This window comes from Aquarana catesbeiana, linkage group LG10, assembly GCF_042186555.1.
Source record: "Aquarana catesbeiana isolate 2022-GZ linkage group LG10, ASM4218655v1, whole genome shotgun sequence".
In the NCBI taxonomy this organism is placed as follows: Eukaryota; Metazoa; Chordata; class Amphibia; order Anura; family Ranidae; genus Aquarana; species Aquarana catesbeiana.
The window spans coordinates 206,719,446-206,738,152 of NC_133333.1; positions in this window are offsets into that span (position 1 = coordinate 206,719,446).

The following is an 18,707-nucleotide window of genomic DNA, read 5'->3' on the forward strand; positions in this document are numbered from 1 at the left end:
TTATGAAAATTGAACTTTTTATCTAAGAGGTAGTTCAGAACACAGTTTTCTGCTCTCAGACATGCCTAGTGGTTGAAGGTGATATTACCTGAAATTCACCAAAGTAAATCATTCGATTTTTCTTAACCAATAGAAAAGAAGCCATACCTTTTGGGCTGAGCCTACTATAATTTTTATGATCTTATTGTCGGATATGGTATTTAGAAGCAGGAGAGATGCCATGAGAGAGACTCAAGAACATTCAGAAACATCTGATTACCATCAATCATACACGCAGACACATATACCACTCATCTACTCACACTTTTACATTCATGAAGATTCCTGAACACCTTATGCTTTGGAACTCAGAGGTCGCAAGAAGTAATTCCTCTTTAAGAGTATTCATCTTGAAAGCCACAGCAGCCATTCTAAAAACTCTGGTAACCAGCAATTCAGACCAGTAGCCGTTTTGGAATGGGTTATTATGTCCTGTTGATTTTATCTTAGTCCTCATGCACACGGACGTTTTTACAGCCGCGTTTTTTAGCGTTTTTTACAGCTTAAAAACGCCTGTCTATGTTAGTCTATGGATTCATGCCCACCTAGACGTTTTTGAGCTGCAAATAGCCTAGGCGTTTTTAAGCTGTAAAAAAAACAAAAGTGTAAATGTATTTTATTGGGATTTTATGTGATAGCCAAAACAAAGTGGCACATAATTGTAAAGTGGAAAGAAAATGATAAATGGTTTTCAACATTTTTTACAAATATGTGAAAAGTGTGGCGTGCATTTGTATTCAGCCCCCTGAGTCAATACTTTATAGAACCACCTTTCCCTGCAATTAAAGCTGCAAGTCTTTTTGGGGATGTCTCTACCAGCTTTGCAAATCTAGAGAGTTACATTTTTGCCCATTCTTCTTTGCAAAATAGCTCAAGCTCTGTCGGATTGGGTGGAGAGTGTCTGTGAACAGCATTTTTCAAGTCTTGCCACAGATTCTCAATTGGATTTAGGTCTGGACTTTGGGCCATTCTAACACATGAATATTCTTTGATCTAAACGATTCCATTTTAGCTCTGGCTGTATGTTTAGGGTCATTGTTCTGCTGAAAGGTGAACCTCCACCCCAGTCTCAAGTCTTTTGCAGGCTCTAACAGGTTTTCTTCTAAGATTGCCCTGTATTTGGCTCCACCCATGAACTCTGAACAGATTCCCTGTCCCTCCTGAGGAAAAGCATCCACAAAACATGATACTGCCACCACCATGTTTCACGGTGGGGATGGAGTGTTCGGGGTTATGTGCAGTGTTAGTTTTTTGCCACACATATCATTTTGCTTTTAGGCCAAAAAGTTCAATTTTGGTCTCATCTGACCAGAGCACCTTCTTCCACATGTTTGCTGTGTCTCCCACATGGCCTCTTGCAAACTGCAAACGGGACTTCTTATGGCTTTCTTTCAACAATGGCTTTCTTCTTGCCACTCTTCCATAAAGGCCAGATTTGTGGAGTGCACGACTAATAGTTGTCCTGTGGACAGATTCTCCCACCTTAGCTGTAGATCTCTGCAGCTCCTCCAGAGTTGCTATGGGCCTCTGGGCTGCTTCTCTGATAAATGCTCTCCTTGCCCGGCCTGTCAGTTTAGGTGGATGGGCATGTCTTGGTAGGTTTGCAGTTGTGCCATACTCTTTCCATTTTCGGATGATGGATTGAACAGTGCTCCTTGAGATGTTCAAAGCTTGGGATATTGTTTTATAACCTAACCCTGCTTTTACTTTTCTACAACTTTATCCCTGACCTGTCTGGTGTGTTCCTTGGCCTTCATGATGTGGTTTGTTCACTAAGGTTCTCTAACAAACCTCTGAGGGCTTCACAGAACAGCTATATTTATACTGAAATTAAATTACACACAGGTGGACTCTATTTACTTATTAGGTGACTTCTGAAAGCAATTGGTTCCACTAGATTTTCGTTAGGGGTATCAGAGTAAAGGGGGCTGAATACAAATGTATGCCACACTTTTCACATGTTTATTTGTAAAAAATGTTTTAACTCATTTATTATTTTCTTTCCACTTCGCAAATTATGTGCCACTTTGTGTTGGTCTATCACATAAAGGTGATTTGGGTCGTTATCATGTTGGAATACTGCCCTGCGGCCCAGTCTCCGAAGGGAGGGGATCATGCTCGGCTTCAGTATGTCACAGTACATGTTGGCATTCATGGTTCCCTCAATGAACTGTAGCTTCCCAGTGCCGGCAGCACTCAAGCAGCCCCAGACCCTGACACTCCCACCACCATGCTTCACTGTAGGTAAGACACACTTGTCTTTGTACTCTTCACCTGGTTACCGCCACACACACTTGACACCATCTGAACCAAATAAGTTTATCTTGGTCTCATCAGACCACAGGACTTGGTTCCAGTAATCCATGCCCTTAGTCTGCTTGTCTTCAGCAACTGTTTGCAGGCTTTCGTGTGCATCATCTTTAGAAGAGGTTTCCTTCTGGGACAACAGCCATGCAGACCAATTTAAAGCAGTGTGCGGCGTATGGTCTGAACACTGACAGGCTGACCCCCCACCCCTTCAACCTCTGCAGCAATGCTGGCAGCACTCATACATCGATTTACCTAAGATAACCTCTGGATATGACGCTGAGCACGTGCACCCAACTTCTTTGGTCGACCATGGCGAGGCCTGTACTGAGTGGAACCTGTCCTGTTAAATAGTTGTATGGTCTTGGCCACCATGCTGCAGCTCAGTTTCAGGGTCTATGCAATCTTTTTATAGCCTAGGCCATCTTTATGTAGAGCAACAATTCTCTTTTTCAGATCCTCAGAGAGTTCTTTGCCATGAGGTGCCATGCTAAACTTCCAGTGACCAGTATGGGAGAATGAGAGCAATAACACCAAATTTAACACACCTGCTCCCCATTCACACCTGAGACCTTGTAACACTAATGAGTCACATGACACCGGGGAGGGAAAATGGCTAATTGGGCCCAATTTGGACATTTTCACTTAGGGGTGTACTCACTTTTGTTGCCAGCGGTTTAGACATTAATGGCTGTGTGTTGAGTTATTTTGAGGGGACAGCAAAGTGTCATTTCTTCAGTGTTGTCACATGAAAAGATAGAATAAAATATTTACAAAAATATGAGGGGTGCACTCACTCTGTGTACAGAGGTCAGTACCGTAGTATGTAGGGCAGTGTACAGAGGTCAGTAGTAGGTAGGGCAATGTACAAAGAAAAGAAGGGTAGAGGACTAGGCATCAGAAGAGCAGAGAACAGGGAGCTAGAAGGGCAAAGGACAGAGAGACAGCAGGGCAAAGGATATAGGGTAAGCAGGACAGTGTACAGGGAGGTCAGCTGGGCATAGTATAGGGGGCTCGGGAGGGCCCAGTACAGGAGGGCATGGTACTGGGGGGGGTCAGGAGAGCACAGTACTGGGGACCAAGAGGGCACAGTACATGGGGTCATGAGAACATTGTACTGGGAGTCAGGAGGGCACAGTACTGGAGGGGGAGGGCAAACCACAAGGAGTATATTGTACTGGGGGTCAGGAGGGCACAGTACTGGGGGGTGAGGAGGGCATACCACGGGGGGGGGTCAGGAGGACACATCATAGGGGTTCAGAAAGGCACAGTACTGGGGGTCAGCAGGGCACATAAGTGGATTCTTGATGCAGAGCAGCGCAGAGAAGCTGCTGTGACAAATCTACCTCCTCTCTCGCCCATTCTACACATTACAGAGATATACATAGTTACATAGTTACATACAGTAGTTAGTCAGGTTGAAAAAACACACAAGTCCATCCAGTTCAACCTTAAAAACAATAAATAAATAAAATAAAAAATATCGTACAATCCAATATACCCAATTTTATACCCTTATGTATCCAGAGGAAGGCAAAAAACCCCAGCAGAGCATGCTCCAATTTGCTACAGCAGGGGAAAAAATTCCTTCCTGATCCCCCAAGAGGCAATCGGATTTTCCCTAGATCAACTTCACCTATAAATGTCAGTACCCAGTTATATTATGTACATTTAGGAAAGTATCCAGGCCTTTCTTAAAGCAATCTACTGAGCTGGCCAGAACCACCTCTGGAGTAGGGATGAGCCGAACACCCCTCCCGGTTCGGTTCGCACCAGAACCTGCGAACGGGCCGAAAATTTGCATGAACGTTAGAACCCCATTGAAGTCTATGGGACTCGAACGTTCGAAATCAAAAGTGCTAATTTTAAAGGCTAATTTGCATGGTATTGTCCTAAAAAGGGTTTGGGGACCCGGGTCCTGCCCCAGGGGACATTTAACAATGCAAAAAAAAGTTTTAAAAACGGCTGTTTTTTCGGGAGCAGTGATTTTAATGATGCTTAAAGTGAAAAAAAAAAGTGAAATATTCCTTTAAATATCGTACATGGGGGATGTCTATAGTATGCCTGTAAAGTGGCGCGTGTTTCCCGTGCTTAGAACAGTCCCTGCACAAAATTACATTTTTAAAGTAATAAAAGTCATTTAAAACTGCTTACGGCTTTAATGTAATGTCGGGTCCGGTAATATGGATGAAAATCAGTGAGACAAACGGAATGGGTACCCCCCAGTCCATTACCAGGCCCATTGGGTCTTGTATGGATATTAAGGGGAACCCCGCACCCAAATTAAAAAAAGGAAAGGAGTGGGGCCCCAGGCCCTCTGAACAGCAGTATACAGGCGGTGCAAACAAGACAGGGACTGTAGGTTTGTTGTTAAGTAGAATCTGTTTGTAATTTTGAACTGGTACATTTTTAAAGTGTAGCTCCAGCCAAAAAAATCTATTTTTAAGCTTTTTAGAAAACATAGGGAAGGGTTATCACCCCTGTGACATTTGTTTTGCTGTCTGTGCACCTCTTCAGAAGATTTTACCTCACTTTCTGTCCCAATGACAAATGTTTTTTGACAATTTGGGGTTTTTAGTGAAACAAGGATTGGTGATAAAGCATCAGTGGAGAGGAGACACGTTTTTCCCATATTAACTCTTACATGAGAGTATTTCCCTTCCTAGGGGTAGATTTCATCTCACTTCCTGTTGTCTCCTTCCGTTTGCAAGTAGGAGTCGTTTGTAAATTGGATGTTTGAAAGTAGGGGCCTGCCCTATATACTCTGCAGAAATTGGGGCCTTAGGTGTTGGTGTTGCCACAGCACTGTAAGCCCTCACAATTACTCTTGGTTGGTGCAGGAACGGGCTCTGCTGTGAAATATTAGATCAAAAATTGTAATTACATGCACCTGTTGAACAGTGGCAGAAAAAATGGGCCTTTGGTGGTGGTGGTGGTGGTGTTGCCACAACATTGTATGTCCCCACAGTTACTCTTGGTGGGAGCTGGAACGGGCCCTGCTGTGAAATATTAGATCAAGAATTGTAATTACATGCACCTGTTGAACAGGGGCAGAAAAATTGGGCCTTTCGTGGTGGTGGTGCTGGTGCCACAACACTGAAAGTCCTCACAGTTACTCTTGGTGGGCGCAGAAATGGGCCCTGCTGTGAAATATTAGATCAAGAATTGTAATTACATGTCCCTGTTGAACAGGGGCTGAAAAATTGGGCCTTAGGCACTGGTGCCACAACACTGCAACCCCTCACAGATACTCAAGTTGGAGCGCAGGAACAAGCCCTGCTGCAAAGTATTGCACCAAAAATTGTAATTACACGCCCCTGTTAAACAGGGGCTGAAAAATTGGGCCTTAGCCACTGGTGGCAGAGCCCAGAACCAAAAATATTCTTACAAGCTATCAGCATGATCATTGAGGAGGAAGAGAATAGTCACTCAGCATAACAGGATAGTCACTCAGCATTAGCATAGGCAGTCTTGAAGGGATCTGACATTTCAAAAAATAATATTCAGTTACATTAGCATCAGGTGCTTGATAGCTGGTGGTGATCCAAGACAGATTCATTTTTATGAAGGTCAGTCGATCGACCGAGTCTGTGGACTGGAGCACCCTGTGATCAGGTATAAAACCTCCACTGAATGTCCGTTCCGAAAGAACGTTGGATGCAGGACAGGCCAGTAGCTCAATTGCATACTGTGCAAGCTCTGGCCAGTGATCCATCCTAAAGACTCAGTAACCCAGAGGATTTTCGGTGGGAAAGGTGTCCAAGTCAGATCTTGCCCCTAGGTATTCCTGCACCATGTAAAACAGACGCTGGCGAGGGTTGCTGGACCGATCATACCTTGGGGCTGCGGACTAAAAAATTGTCTGAACGCATCGGTCAGACGGTCACCTTCTCCGCTGCTCCTTCTTTGACTGACTGAAGCCTCAGCAACACGTTGTCCAGGAACAGGAGTTAGTAACCTCCCAGTCTCTGGGAACGCATTGCACAGACCTTTCTGCAAGGCCTTCCAAAGATATTTCATCCTCTGCGACGGTAAGATAAGGTCCGCAACCTTACCCTTGTAACGGGGATCAAGGAGGGTTGCCAGCCAGTATTGATCCCTCTCCTTGATACCACGAATACGAGGATCTTTCTGCAGGCTTTGCAGGATCAGGGAGGCCATGCAGCATAGGTTTGCTGAGGCATTCGGTCCGGAGTCCTCTGGGACACTAAGGACGACATGATCCGCAGCCACCTACTCCCAGCCACGTACAAGTCCATGGGTTTCTTGGGACTGTAAATGATCCCTTAAAGACTGCTGCTGATGCTGAGTGCCAGCCTCCTCCATGCTCCATGCTGACACAATCCTCCTCTTCCTCCTCCTCCTCGTCCTCTTCCTGTGCGGGCATGCAAGAATACTGTCTGGATAATAGGGGCCTTGAGAGCTAAGGAAGTCCTCCTCTTCCTGCCTCTGATCTACCTCAAGTGCCCTGTCCATTATTCCACGCAGCATGTGCTCCAACAGGTAGACAAGGGGGACAGTGTCACTGATGCATGCACTGTCACTGCTCACCATCCTTGTGGCCTCCTCAAATGGTGACAGGACAGTACATGCATCCCTGATCATGGCCCACTGGTGTGGGGAAAAAACCAAGCTCCCCTGACCCTGTCTTGGTGCCATAGTCGCACAGGTATTCATTGATGGCCCTCTGCTGCATGTGCAGATGCTGCAGCATGGCGAATGTTGAGTTCCACCTGGTGGGCATGTCACAGATTAGGCGGTTCTTGGGCAGGTTAAATTCCTTTTGGAGGTCAGCCAGCCGAGTACTGGCATTATATGACTTGCCGAAATGCATCCTGGCCTGCCTCAGAACATCCTGTAAGCCCGGGTACCTGCCCAAGAACCGCTGCATCAACAAGTTAAGGACGTGAGCCAAACAGGTCACATGGGTCAGTTGTCCCTGTCGGAGGGCGGATAGGAGATTGGTGCCATTGTTGCAAACCACCATACCTGCCTTAAGCTGGTGTGGCGTCAACCACCTCTGAACCTGCCCCTGCAGAGCTGACAGAATATCTGCCCCAGTGTGGCTCCTGTCCCCCAAGCACACCAGCTCAAGAACGCAATGGCATCTTTTGGCCTGCATGCTTGCGTAGCCCCTTGAACGCCTACGGAGCACCGCTGGTTCCGAAGACAAATCAGCACAGGAAGAGGCCATGGAGGAACAAGGAGGAGGGGGTGGAGAGAGGTGTGGCAGAATCACCACTAGTAGTATTTTGGAGGCGTGGTGGCGGAACAACCTCCAACACTACAGCACCCTGTCCTGCATCCTTCTCAGCTGCCAGAAGAGCCACCCAGTGCGCGTCATGAGTCAGCGGTAATATGCACCTTACCGCTGATCGCCCTGTTCAGCGAGGCCAAGACATTGCCTTCCAGGTAGAGAGCCAGAATCGCCTTCCATGAGAAAAAGTGGCGTTTGGGAACCTGCCACTGAGGAACCGCACATTCCACAAACTCACGGAAGGGGGCAGAGTCTACCAACTGAAAAGGCAGCAGTTGAAGTGCTAGCAATTTAGCCAAGCTAGCATTCAACCGCTGGCCATGTGGATGGCTGGGAGCAAACTTCTTTTGGCGGTGCAGCAGCTGGGGCAGGGAAATTTGCCTGGTACAATCTGACGTCGGTGTACCGAAAGCAGATTGCCCACAAGTACTTGGCTGTGACATACCTAATTCTACACCTTCCTTCCTCTCAGTGCAGGTCTCAGAGAGGACTGAAGATATAGTGGGGTTGGAGATCCCAGCTGATGAGCAAGGAGAGATCCTCTTTGTTCTTTGGTGTGGGTCTTTAAGGTACGCTTGCCAACGAAGTGCATGACAGGTCAACATATGTCTGGTCAAGCATGTGGTGCCCAAGCGGGAGATGTTTTGGCCACGCGAGATACTCTTGAGACATATGTTGCAAATAGCAGCGGTGGGATCTGATGCACTCGTCTCAAAAAATGCCCACACCAAATAACTTTTGGAATAACGCGCAGAGACAGCAGCGCCCTGGACATGCGGAGCTCTGCAGTGTGATGCAGTCGGTGTGCTGCCCTTAAGCTGGCCCCTGGAGGGCATCCTGCCTCGTTGGAGATGTGACTCCTCCTCCTCTCTATCAGGCACCCACGTGGAGCCAGTGACCTCATCATCCCCTCCCTCCTCATCACTGGAGCAAAGCTGGCAGTATGCTGCAGCTGGGGGAACATGACTGCCAGATTGCTGTCCTTCTTGGGCACCCCCTCTCTCTGGGCTTACGTTACTGCCTTTTTCTAGCTGGGTACCATCATCAGAGCCTTCAAAATGCTAGGCATCCTACTGGAGCATGTACCCAACACTGTGTTCAAACAGTTCGAGGGACTCCTCAGGAGGACATGGTGGGGCTAGGGAAGGAGTGACTGATGCCATTGAGCCGAGGGAAGAGGCCGTGTTGGCAGCTGCTTTGCCAGACAAAGTACCCTGGGTGAGAGAGGATGAGGAGGATGAGGACGGCTTGGTCACCCACTCTACCAAGTCTTCCGCATGTTGCGGTTCAACGCGGCCAGCTGCCGAAAAAAAAGGACAAGCATGTCCCACGGCCACGTGCTGCTGAGGATGCACCTTCTCCATGACCAGCACTGTTGCCTCTAGACACAGAGTCTGCTTGCCCTCTTTTATTGGCTTGTGACTAGGGATGAGCTTCATGTTCGAGTCGAACCCATGTTCAACTCGAATATAGTCCGTTCGCCGAATTGCGAATGATATGGGCCGTTCGCGCCAAATTCGTGAGGCGCGTCGTGGCCCATAATTCGCTGTGGCATCGCAGTGCATTGCTGGCTGATGATTGGCCAAGCATGCACTATGACCCGCATGCTTGGCCAATCACAGCGCCGTCAGTAGAGAGAGCTGTAATTGGCCAAAGCCAGGGTGGCTTTGGCCAATTATGGCTCAGGGGGTTTAGAACACGCCCCACACTATATAAGGCCGCCTGCACGGCAGCCCTGTGTAGTGTGTTCTTGCGTGCTTAGAGAGAGAGAAAAACAGTGTCATTTCATTTGAGTTAGCTAGATTAGGCAGGACAGTCAGTGAGTTAGCTGCACTTACAGTGTATTGTGTATATATATGCATTCCAGGTGTTGTGTATATATATATATATATATATATATATATATATATATATATATATATATACTGTATTCAGTTTAGCTAGATCCGTTCCTGTTATCTTCCTACTGACAGGCAGGCTTGTCTTGTTACAGTATTTACAGCTACCTGAAGAAAATTGCTGGTGTTCTTTTGATCCTATTAGTACCACAGTCAGGCAGCTAGACTATTTACAGTTAGTGTAGTGCGTCCTCCTCACAGTGTTCAGTTAAAGCTTTATATACCACTCTCCTTGTTGCCCATTTGTTTTTATGCATCGCGATCACATTTTTATTTGTATATGGTTGTTTTTTTTCAATAAAAACACCCTTTTTTATCTGCACCATGTGGAGGCATATTCCTTTTGTTTTCGCATTTACCGCATGAGGCCCAGTACCTCCAACCGCCCCTTTTGGTGTCCTTTTGAAACTCCTGATTTACGCTTGGACGGTTCGGTGTGAGGATCCATCCGGGTGTTGTCGGAGATCCATACAGACCACAACCCAAAGGATTGGCGATTCCAGACCTCCTATTCCACGTCATTGGTGACAAACTGCGCATGCGATTCCCTGTCGCTGACACAGGAATCCACGGGATCTGGTAAGAGTCTTTTTTGCATTTCCTCTGAATGACTCATCCTGTTGGGAAGTCGTTTTAAAGATGCCAGGTGACTTCTGACAACCATCAGATCACCACCACCCCTTGGAGTACCCACACCTCCTGTGCAGTTGGACATTCACATCCATCTATGGACGTTTCTGTTTAAACTCACCTGTGATTAACCATTTATTTCAGCACTGTTTCACCATTTTTAACACATATATTCATTTTTACATGCGCTGCATTTTTCCATATAAAAGCTACAAGTTAGGGTAGTGCGTCCTCCTCACAGTGTTCAGCTAAAGCTACAAGTTAGTGTAGTGCGTCCTCCTCACAGTGTTCAGCTAAAACTACAAGTTAGTTTAGTGTGACCTCTGCACAGTGTTCAGCTAAAGCTACAAGTTAGGGTAGTGCGTCCTCCTCACAGTGTTCAGCTAAAGTTACAAGTTAGTGTAGTGTGTCCTCCTCACAGTGTTCAGCTAAAACTACAAGTTAGTGTAGTGCGACCTCTGCACAGTGTTCAGCTAAAGCTACAAGTTAGTGTAGTGCGTCCTCTGAACAGTGTTCAGCTAATACTACAAGTTAGTGTAGTGCAACTTCTGCACAGTGTTCAGCTAAAGCTACAAGTTAGTGTAGTGCATCCTCCTCACAGTGTTCAGCTAAAACTACAAGTTAGTGTAGTGCGACCTCTGCACAGTGTTCAGCTAAAGCTACAAGTTAGTGTAGTGCGTCCTCCTCACAGTGTTCAGCTAAAGCTACAAATTAGGGTAGTGCGTCCTCCTCACAGTGTTCAGCTAAAGATACAAGTTAGTGTAGTGCGTCCTCCTCACAGTGTTCAGCTAAAACTACAAGTTAGTGTAGTGTGACCTCTGCACAGTGTTCAGCTAAAGCTACAAGTTAGTGTAGTGCATCCTCTGAACAGTGTTCAGCTAAAACTACAAGTTAGTGTAGTGCGACCTCGGCACAGTGTTCAGCTAAAGCTACAAGTTAGTGTAGTGCGTCCTCTGAACAGTGTTCAGCTAAAACTACAAGTTAGTGTAGTGCGACCTCTGCACAGTGTTCAGCTAAAGCTACAAGTTAGGGTAGTGCATCCTCCTCACAGTGTTCAGCTAAAGATACAAGTTAGTGTAGTGCGTCCTCCTCACAGTGTTCAGCTAAAACTACAAGTTAGTGTAGTGCGTCCTCCTCACAATGTTCAGCTAAAACTACAAGTTAGTTTTTTGCAAGCTCTGCACAGTGTTCAGCTAAAACTACAAGTTAGTGCAGTGCGAGCTCTGCACAGTGTTCAGCTAAAGCTACCTGTAGAAGGTTGGTGGTGTTTTCCTGATCCTATCACTACCGCAGGCAGCTAAATAAGCTACAAGTTCGTTTTTTGCGAGCTCTGCACAGTGTTCACCTAAAGCTACCTGTAGAAGGTTGGTGGTGTTTTCCTGATCCTATCACTACCGCAGGCAGCTAAATAAGCTACAAGTTAGTTTTTTGCGAGCTCTGCACAGTGTTCAGCTAAAACTACAAGTTAGTGTAGTGCGAGCTCTGCACAGTGTTCAGCTAAAGCTACCTGTAGAAGGTTGGTGGTGTTTTCCTGATCCTATCACTACCGCAGGCAGCTAAATAAGCTACAAGTTATTTTTTTGCGAGCTCTGCACAGTGTTTACCTAAAGCTACCTGTAGATAGTTGGTGGTGTTTTCCTGATGCTATCACTACCGCAGGCAGCTAAATAAGCTACAAGTTAGTTTTTTGCGAGCTCTGCACAGGCTTTCTCATGTCTCCTGCTGTCCCCATCTGCTTTCGGGCGGATGGGGACACCTACACATCGGCACCATGTTCAGGCTTCGGAGGTGTGGCGTCTGCGATTTTGCGGACGTCAGCACAGCTGGACGCACTATATCATCTGATGGCTGGGGGATGTGTCCGCATTTGCGTGCCTCCCTATGATAGTGGGCGCCTCCTGTGCTCACATGTCAGCCATCCACACATGGTGTTGGGGGCGGAGCCTCCTGGTCTCTCCCGGGGTTAAATTGGATATCAGGCATGGCTTGCATTTTAATTTCACTCTTCATTGAGGACACACACAGCTGTGGAGGTTGCCTGCTGTGTCTCATTACTCTTATATTCAAGATATTCACCACACTCAGGTATTTACCATCTTCACCTTTTGATACTTGTTACCTTTAGGCATACTTGCATACCTCATACATAGCTTTATTTACTTTATTCATTTCTATTTATTTGATATCACACATCTCACTACACTATCACAATCCACCCCTCTTTCCTCTGTTTTTTTCATCTTGTCACTTGTTAGTATCCCTCTGCTATCCTATGTTTTCCACCATCTCCATGTCCCTACCATCCGTGCCCCAGGCCTTTTACTTATATATACATATCTTTATGCAAATACTCATTGTTTTTACTACTTTAGATGCCTGACAAACATACTCATGTCTATAGCCTATAATCTTTATGGACTAATTAGATTTTTAGGGATATATCACTACCCTACTATTACACGATCACAGTCCACCTTTTTCATTTCCTTTTCTTTTCTATCTTTGCACCTGTTAGTATCCCTCTGTTACCCTATGTTTCCTACCATCTTCATGTTCCCTACCATCTTTGGGTCCAGGCCTCTCATTTCATGCATATATATCTTCATGCTAGTACTTATTGATTCTATTTTATTACTTTAGATGCCTGACAAACATACTTATGTTTACAGCCTACATTCTTTATGAACTAACGAGGTCTCTAGGGTTAAATCACTACACCTATGCCATGCCTGCTCGCCATTTGGCCCCTGGTGGGGTCCCATCTGACTTCGCCCCCTCAGCTCCCTGGTGAGGCACCTGCTGCCGCTATCTTGGAGCCGCACACCTGTAGCCATGGTCAAGCTCAGTGGTGAGTATGGGGATCCATAACCCCTCCTACCCTGTGCCTGTATAACTAATACTGTGCCATTTTGCCAACTTTATACTTTTTTATCTTAGGTACAATGTTACACACATCCACCCCTGAAGAGCGAGCTGGATCTCGCGAAACTAGTCGGGTAGTATGATGCCCGTGTACTATGACTATTACATCCATGTACCAATATTTCTTGTTTTATATATCTTTTTTTGGCAACTGTTGGTGTTATCTATGCATGTAAACAATTTTACTTGAATAAACCATATACTGTATTTACTACTGTTATGTTTACTGGCGGAAACGGTACCCACTTCATTTAAAGTCCCAGGGCGAATCTTTTGTTTTACTAAGTGTTCAGCTAAAGCTACCTGTAGAAGGTTGGTGGTGTTCTCATACTACAGACAGGCAGTTGATTTTGCTAGCTGCAGTATCAGTATATATATATATATCCCAGCTTAGTGCAGCTACTGGCCATTAGTATGTCTGGAAGGCCAACAAGGAGAGGCAGACAGTCACAAGCCAATAAAAGAGGGCAAGCAGGCTCTGTGTCTAGAGGCAACAGTGCTGGTCGTGGAGACGGTGCACCCTCATCAGCACGTGGCCGTGGGACACGCTTGGCCTTTTTTTCAGCATCTGGCCGTGTTGAGCCGCAACATGCGGAAGACTTGGTCGAGTGGATGACCAAGCCGTCCTCATCCTCCTCATCCTCTCTCACCCATGCTCAGGGTACTTTGGCAAAGCAGCTGCCAACGCGGCCTCTTCCCTCGGCTCAATGGCATCAGTGACTCCTTCTCTAGCCCCACCATGTCCTCCTGAGGAGTCCCTCGAACTGTTTGACCACAGTGTTGGGTACATGCTCCAGGAGGATGCCCAGCGTTTAGATGGCTCTGATGATGATACCGAGCTAGATGAAAGCAGTAATGTGAGCACGGACAGAGGGGGTGCCCAAGAAGGACAGCAATCTGGCAGTCATGCTCCCCCAGCTGCAGCATACTGCCAGGTTTGCTCCAGTGATGAGGAGGGAGGGGATGATGAGGTCACTGACTCAACGTGGGTGCCTGATAGGAGAGAAGAGGAGGAGGAGGAGGCACATCACCAACGAGGCAGGATGCCCTCCAGGGGCCAGCCTAAGGGCAGCACACTTTGCATCACACCCCAAAGCTCCGCATGTGCAGGGCGCTGCTGTCTCTGCGCATTATTCCAAAAGTTCTTTGGTGTGGGCCTTTTTTGAGACGAGTGCATCAGATCGCACCGCTGCTATTTGCAACATATGTCTCAAGCGTATCTCGCGTGGCCAAAACCTCTCCTGCTTGGGCACCACATGCTTGACCAGACATATGTTGACCTGCCATGCAGTTCGTTGGCAAGCGTATCTAAAAGACCCACACCAAAGAACAAAGAGGACCTCTCCTTGCTCCTCATCAGCTGAGATCTCCAACCCCACTATACCTTCAGTCCTCTCTGAGACCTGCACTGAGAGGAATGAAGGTGTAGAATTAGGTGTGTCACAGCCAAGTACTTGTGGGCAATCTGCTTTCGGTACACCGACGTCAGATTGTACCAGGCAAATTTCCCTGCCCCAGCTGCTGCACCGCCGAAAGAAGTTCGCTCCCAGCCATCCACATGCCCAGCGGATGAATGCTAGCTTGGCAAAATTGCTAGCACTTCAACTGCTGCCTTTTCAGTTGGTAGACTTTGCCCCCTTCCGTGAGATTGTGGAATGTGCGGTTCCTCAGTGGCAGGTACCCAAATGCCACTTTTTCTCACGAAAGGCGATTCCGGCTCTCTACCGGCATGTGGAAGGCAATGTCCATGCCTCGCTGGACAGGGCGGTCAGCGGTAAGGTGCATATTACCGCTGACTCATGGTCCAGCAGGCATGGACAGGGACGTTACCTAAGTTTCACTGCGCATTGGGTGACTCTGCTGGCAGCTGGGAAGGATGCAGGACAAAGTGCAGTAGTGTTGGAGGTTGTTCCGCCACCACACCTCCAAAATGCCACTACTAATGATTGTGACACACCTCTCTCCTCCACCCCCTCCTCTTCTTCTTCCTCCATGGCCTCTTCCTGTGCTTTGTCCTGGGAACCAGCGGTGCTCCGTAGCCGTTCAAGGGGCTACGCAAGTATGCAGGCCAAAAGATGCCATGCGGTGCTTGAGCTGGTATGCTTGGGGGACAGGAGCCACACTGGGGCAGAGGTTCTGTCTGCTCTGCAGGGGCAGGTTCAGAGGTGGTTGATGCCACGCCAACTTAAGGCAGGAATGGTGGTTTGCGACAATGGCACCAACCTCCTCTCTGCCCTCCGACAGGGACAAATGACCCATGTGCCCTGTTTGGCTCACGTCCTTAACTTGGTGGTGCAGCGGTTCTTGGGCAGGTACCCGGGCTTACAGGATGTCCTGAGGCAGGCCAGGAAAGTCTGTGTGCATTTCCGCCGGTCATATAATGCCAGTGCTCGGCTGGCAGACCTCCAAAAGGAGTTTAACCTGCCCAAGAACCGCCTAATCTGTGACATGCCCACCAGGTGGAACTCAACGTTGGCCATGCTGCAGCGGCTGCACGCGCAGCAGAGGGCCATCAATGAGTACCTGTGCGACTATGGAACCAGGACAGGGTCAGGGGAGCTTGGTTTTTTTTTCCCTACGCCAGTGGGCCATGATTAGGGATGCATGCACTGTCCTGTCACTATTTGAGGAGGCCACGAGGATGGTGAGCAGTGACAATGCATGCATCAGTGACACTGTCCCCCTTGTCCACCTGTTGGAGCACACGCTGCGTGGAATAATGGACAGGGCACTTGAGGCAGAACAGAGGCAGGAAGAGGAGGACTTCCTTAGCTCTCAAGGCCCCCTTTATCCAGACAGTGTTCCTGCGTGCCTGCCGATCACACAGAAAGAGGACAAGGAGGAGGAGGAGGATTGTGTCAGTATGGAGGAGGAGCCTGGCACTCAGCATCAGCAGCAGTCTTTAAGGGATCAGTCCCAAGAAACACAGGGACATGTACGTGGCTGGGAGGAGGTGGCTGCAGACCATGTCGTCCTTAGTGACCCAGAGGACTCCAGACCGAATGCCTCAGCAAACCTACGCTGCATGGCCTCCCTGATCCTGCAAAGCCTGAGTAAGGATCCTCGTATTTGTGGTATCAAGGAGAAGGACCAATACTGGCTGGCAACCCTCCTTGATCCCCGTTACAAGGGTAAGGTTGCGGACCTTATCTTGCCATCGCAGAGGGAGCAGAGGATGAAACATCTTCGGGAGGCCTTGCAGAAAGGTCTGTGCAATGCGTTCCCAGAGACTGGGAGGTTACAAACTCCTGTTTCTGGACAATGTGTTGCTGAGGCTTCGGTCAGTCAAAGAAGGAGCGGTGGAGAAGGTGGCCGTCTGACCGATGCGTTCAGACAATTTTTTAGTCCGCAGCCCCAAGGTATGATTGGTTCCAGCAACCATCGCCAGCGTCTGTTTTACATGGTGCAGGAATACCTAGGGGCAAGATCTGACTTGGACACCTTTCCCACCGAAAATCCTCTGGGTTACTGGGTCTTGAGGATGGATCACTGGCCAGAGGTTGCACAGTATGCAATTGAGCTATTGGCCAGTCCTGCATCCAGCGTTCTTTCGGAACGCACATTCAGTGCTGCTGGAGGCTTTGTAACCGATCACAGGGTGCTTCTGTCCACTGACTCGGTCGATCGACTGACCTTCATAAAAATGAATCAGTCTTGGATCACCACCAGCTACCAAGCACCTGATGCTGATGTAACCGAATAATTTTTTTTAAAATCTCAGATCCCTTCAAAGACTGCCTATGCTGATGCTGAGTGACTATCCTGAGTAATTATCCTCTTCCTCCTCAATGATCACGCTGATAGCTTGTAAGAACATTTCTGGTTCTGGGCGCCGCCACCAGTGCCTAAGGCCCAATTTTTCAGCCCCTGTTTAACAGGGGTGTGTAATTACAATTTTTGATGCAATACTTTGCAACAGGGCTCGTTCCTGCGTTCCAACTAGAGTATCTGTGAGGGGTTGCAGTGTTGTGGCACCAGCACCAGTTCCTAAGGCCCAATTTTTCAGCCCCTGTTTAACAGGGGCGTGTAATTACAATTTTTGATGCAATACTTTGCAGCAGGGCTCGTTCCTGCGTTCCAACTAGAGTATCTGTGAGGGGTTGCAGTGTTGTGGCACCAGCACCAGTGCCTAAGGCCCAATCTTTCAGCCCCTGTCTAACAGGGGCGTGTAATTACAATTTTTGATGCAATACTTTGCAGCAGGGCTCGTTCCTGCGTTCCAACTAGAGTATCTGTGAGGGGTTGCAGTGCTGTGGCACCAGCACCAGTGCCTAAGGCCCAATTTTTCAGCCCCTGTTCAACAGGGGCATGTAATTACAATTCTTGATCTAATATTTCACAGCAGGGCCCGTTTCTGCGCCCACCAAGAGCGAGTGAGGACTTACAGTGTTGTGGCACCAGCACCACCAAAGGCCCAATTTTTCTGCCCCTGTTCAACAGGGGCATGTAATTACAATTCTTGATCTAATATTTCACAGCAGGGCCCGTTTCTGCGCCCACCAAGAGCGAATGAGGACTTACAGTGTTGTGGCACCAGCACCACCACCACCACCACCAAAGGCCCATTTTTTCTGCCCCTGTTCATCAGGGGCATGTAATTACAATTCTTGATCTAATATTTCACAGCAGGGCCCAGTGAGGGCTTACAGTGTTGTGGCCACAACAACACCTAAGGCCCAAATTTCTGCTGAGTATATAGGGCAGGCTCCTACTTTCAAACATCCAACTTACAAACGACTCCTACTTGCAAACGGAAGGAGACAACAGGAAGTGAGATGAAATCTACCCCTAGGAAGGGAAATTCTCTCCTGTAAGAGTTAATATGGGAAAAACATTTCTCCTTTCCACTGATGCTTTATCACCAATCCTTGTTTCACAAAAAAACCCACATTTTCAAAAAACATTTGTCATTGGGACAAAAAGTGAGGTGAAATCTTCTGAAGAGGAGCACAGACAGCAAAACAAATGTCACAGGGGTGATAACCCTTCCTTATGTTTTCCAAAAAGCTTAAAATAGATTTTTTGGCTGGAGCTAAACACGTTAAAAATGTACCAGTTCAAAATTACAAACAGATTCTACTTAACAACAAACCTACAGTCCCTGTCTTGTTTGCACCGCCTGTATACTGCTGTTCAGAGTATAGAGCCTGTATACTGCTGTTTCCTTTTTTAATTTGGGTGCGGGGTTCCCCTTAATATCCATACAAGACCCAAAGGGTCACTGATTTTCATCCATATTGCCAAGACCTTTTAAATTACTTTTTTTCCTTTAAAAATGACATTTTGTGCAGGGACTGTTCTAAGCACGGGAAACACGCACACTTTACAGGAATACTATAGACACCCCCCAGGTACGATATTTAAAGGAATATTTCACTTTTTTTTTTTTACTTTAAGCATCATTAAAATCACTGCTCCCGAAAAAACGGCCGTTTTTAAAAGTTTTTTTGCATTGATACATGTCCCCTGGGGCAGGACCCGGGTCCTCAAACCCTTTTTAGGACAATACCATGCAAATTAGCCTTTAAAATGAGCACTTTTGATTTTGAACGTTCGAGTCCCATAGACGTCAATGGGGTTCTAACGTTTGTGCGAATTTTCGGGCCGTTCGCAGGTTCTGGTGCGAATCTAACTGGGGGGTGTTCGGCTCATCT